This window comes from Alosa sapidissima, chromosome 10 (genome assembly GCF_018492685.1).
Source record: "Alosa sapidissima isolate fAloSap1 chromosome 10, fAloSap1.pri, whole genome shotgun sequence".
Taxonomy (NCBI): Eukaryota; Metazoa; Chordata; class Actinopteri; order Clupeiformes; family Clupeidae; genus Alosa; species Alosa sapidissima.
In genome coordinates, this window is record NC_055966.1 from 24147611 (window position 1) to 24151742 (window position 4132).

Sequence of the window (4132 nt, forward strand, 5' to 3'; positions counted from 1 at the left end):
CACACACAGTGAGAGAGCAGTAACTATGAGCCACTATTCAGAATCTGGTTGACCATGCCTTTCTGGGAATGTTATTGTCTGTTCCCAACAGACATTGAGACTCAGAAAACATGCTGTTACCAAATTATGTTGCTTGCGGATTCTAAAAAATATACAAAACAATCAACAATCCTGGTAGTGTTGCTATGTTCCTTAACTCCTGTTGGAATTTTGGCCTGAGTTATTGAGCGTTTCATTTGTACATGCTGAGGGCTTGTGACAACCCGTAACATCTAAAAATGACGTAACTTCCTTGCAGTAAGAACTTGTCGTGAACTGGGGGTCCTTTGATTTGTACAAGATCGCTTTTCGTCAGACAAGTTTAGGGGGGCGTGCCGTCGTGTCATTTTGCGTAACGTCTTGTTTTTCGGTCATACTGCTCGTAAGAAGAGCCCTTTGGACAACTGGATTGCACCATTATAACACAGGTGGGGTTTAAAATATTTCATTGCTTGCGGATTTTGTTTATGTATATTTAAAAAACCTGCAAGGAACATGCTTTGGTAACAGCATGCTTTAGTGAGTATCAGTGTCCAGTGGGCATTCACCCCTTGACCTATTTATGCTTTCCAGCTGTTGCATAACCAAATTAAAGCATTGTTGGGCCTTGGATCATCTTCTTTTCTGTGTCTGTCTGATGCTTCCTTCAAGATTAGAGAGACTGAGAAGACCTGCGGCCAATCTGAGCCATCAATCCGATTTCAAATCTGAGAATCTCTACAACATCTATCTCCAAACTCGCTAACGGATTTAGGGAGGGTGAAGGGGGTTTAGACAGCCATGACGTGATCCTTATTTGCCGCATTGGCGTCTGCCCCAGGCCAATGAGTGGGACTCGCTAAGGGAAATGTGAAGTCTGGGGTCTCTTAACCTCTAATCCGTTCATATCAACAGCACCCTGGCCCTCCAAATCCCACGCAAAGACACCCCCCCCCCTCCAATATCAGACCCCTGACACCCCCACCACCACCTCTATCCCTCCCTCCTCAAACTAGCCCTCGCCCACCACCCATCTTTCTCAGAGTCAGTCTGTATGAGCACCAGTGCCCTACATTGGAGGATAAACCCAACCAACCATCTGCATCCCCGATGGCCCCCCTCAAAAGTCCTCTGGTCTGTCCCATAATCTGCCCCCTAATCCACCAAACGGTATCCAGTGGTTGGTAGGAGTTGGTGTGTGGGGGGGGTGCTGCTACCTCTGAATCCATAACCTACCCCAGGATCAGATGTGATGCTCTTACCTAATGAACCCACAAGTGTGACTGTCTGTCTGATTCACACTTGGATGAACCTTTTGTCATTTCATTTCATCAGAGGCATTTAAAAAGTCCCAGTAGAACATTCAAATTTGATTAATCTCCAATGTTTCTGCTACTTGTCAGGATCAAATTTCTTAACAAACTCTGGGGTATTAACTTGTTTTCTATGCAGCCCCCCTGGAGTTGAAAAAAGCCATACACACTTAAATCCTCTTAGTACTAAGGATTTTATCTGGGTACAGTACCCTCTATGACAGAAAATATTTTCGGTCATTTCAAACAACTCTGTCACTTGATATTGAAAACATAATGGTGATGGTGAAACCGCACCGCAAAAATGATAAGCTGGCTAACAGTCCATTGACCTAATATCTCAAGCAATATGTTGAATCATATTATAAGAATGTCCGTGTTTTGAGGTACAGCATACTGTATCTTTCATATTTAATACATATTATTTATCACAGCCTATAATATGATCTATCATAGGTTCATATGGTATTTTTTTAGATAATGATATTATAAATGTTCTATTTTGTATTGGGCTAAATTATTATTTATTTGAAATTGTTTATGTTAATGTTAATGTAATGTTTATTAATATAATTTTTAAATCACTTTGAACCAAAGTGTTGGCTAAGAACCATAAAATTAAACACAAACATGTCCTCATCATCACAGTGGACAAGTCCAATTGATTGTTATCATTGTACTTGTGAGGGACCAGATTGTTTGAATAATATTAATCAGGCAATCAGGCACTAAGGAGGAGTGTTGTCAATCTCCCTACCCCCAGACTACCTACTCACACAGCAACAGGCTACAGCTGATGACCAGCCAGCCTGGCTGAGGAGTAGCTTGGGCCTATTAATAGGAATGACCTTCTCTCCCACAACAAGAGGATTCTGAGGAGGGAACGTTTCCGACGAGCTGACCGTCATCTTATCAGAGGCAGCTCGCCTGAGGGTGCCGGATGAGTAGGAGCCTGAGAGAGAGAGAGAGAGAGAGAGAGAGAGAGAGAATGGCTGCAGGATAGAGAGGGGCGAAGAGAGAATGACTTGTTAGCACGCTGATGAAATGGTGTTGGGGGGGGGCGGCAATAATGGACCTAACAAGAATAGATGAGGCCATAAAAACATTCACTAAAGCAATAAACCTAAAGTTCAATCAGTAATGAGATAAAGTTGTGCTTAGGTTTGAATGATTCACCTATATGAGCATGTGAAGAAAACCCACTTATTTGGACGAGTTGGTGGCTAAAATGTGAGCAAGAGAGACTCCCGCTGTTCATGATGGTCACAACTCCTTTGTTTTAAAAAACAATCTTCTCAGTTTATAGTCTTCTTTCACGCAAACACACAATATCTTTTACAACCTTAGGTTATTCAATCTTAAGTACAGTGTCTTTGAACAGCATCCATATTGAAATGCAGAGAGGCTCGATTGTTGTGTTAAACAGCCTATTGAATCAACAGGACTGCATTCATGAGGAAAGGGGTGGGGGCCAAGCGAGTATAATTAGAGACTCCCACGCACACATCTCTTGGACCTAAGTAGACCTCCCTAAGTAGACATCCCGTCACCTTCACTCCCTCACTCTTTCCACCAAGGAAAGTGACTTCAAGCCCCTTGTTTTCTCGCAACGATTGACTGGGCCTGTGCAATGCATCTGAGGTCGGTGCCGGTAAGCTGATTTCTGTTCCGGTTGCGCAAGCGCCTCGATGGAACTGGGACAGTGGTGCTTCTTAATTCAGATGCTGGGCTGGATTAGCGGGTGTCATGCCACTGTTTCAACTCTGCGGTTATTACTCCAGCTTTTGGCACCCCTCCCGAAAGCCACCACTTTCATGAATTGTTTGGCCTTAGCTCTTTCAGGGAGAGGACTGGGAAGAGGAAAGGGACAGAGAGTGAAACACAAAAACAAAGAGGCAATTAGTATTAATTTCCCACTGAACTAAATGTTTTGTTAACACTAAAATACAAATATAAATGGTCCACGTACATGCTCAAATGCACAAGATGTGCTCTATGTGTAAAGCAGAATGCATTACATCTGGATATCTTTTTTCTACAAAGTACCAGAGAAAATTCATATCAAGTGTCTCTGTTTGGATTTGAGACTCACAGTGCTTTAACACTGGATTCACACACCCCTAGACTGTGACACAGCCAATCACGTTAACCCCTCTGCCCCCTCCTGCTTCCCCCAGACCCCTAATCCTTCTCAATAACAACCAGCAGTGAACCAGAGCTGGTAGAGTAGTCTGAGAGGGTGTCCACCACCCTAAATGTTCCCGAATCAGCGCTAAGTGCAATTGGCCCTGCACAAGCAGCTTAGTTTTTTTTTTTTAAATATAGCCCATAATAATAGTCCATTACTGTGACAGCAAAAAACAAAGGCTGTCAATAGACAAAAGCTTATAATGAATTTCATCCTAAGCAAGTGGCTGAAATCAATGATATTCCTGTTTTCCCACACTTGTGTTATACAAGTGTAACACCATCAAGGAATCGTTCTTTGGAGACAAAGTTACTGTCATTATTATTAGAGGGAGGATTTATTTGTGTTATTGTATCAGCCTAACCTACAATAACTCAAAGGGCTTTCCATAGTTAATTAATTATATTTTATAATAATATTGGAAAAGCAGTGTGTTTTGTTATAAGACACTGAAACTGCCTTAATAAACTGAAAACAAATGTGTTGCGCCCAGATAGAATGTGTTTGTGGTTTGTGTGAAGAAAAAAGGTTTATGTTTCTTTGTTTCAAGCTGCATATGTCCACAAACACTTCTCTCCATAATGACATCATCCAGGGTTTCAGCCATAGGTGG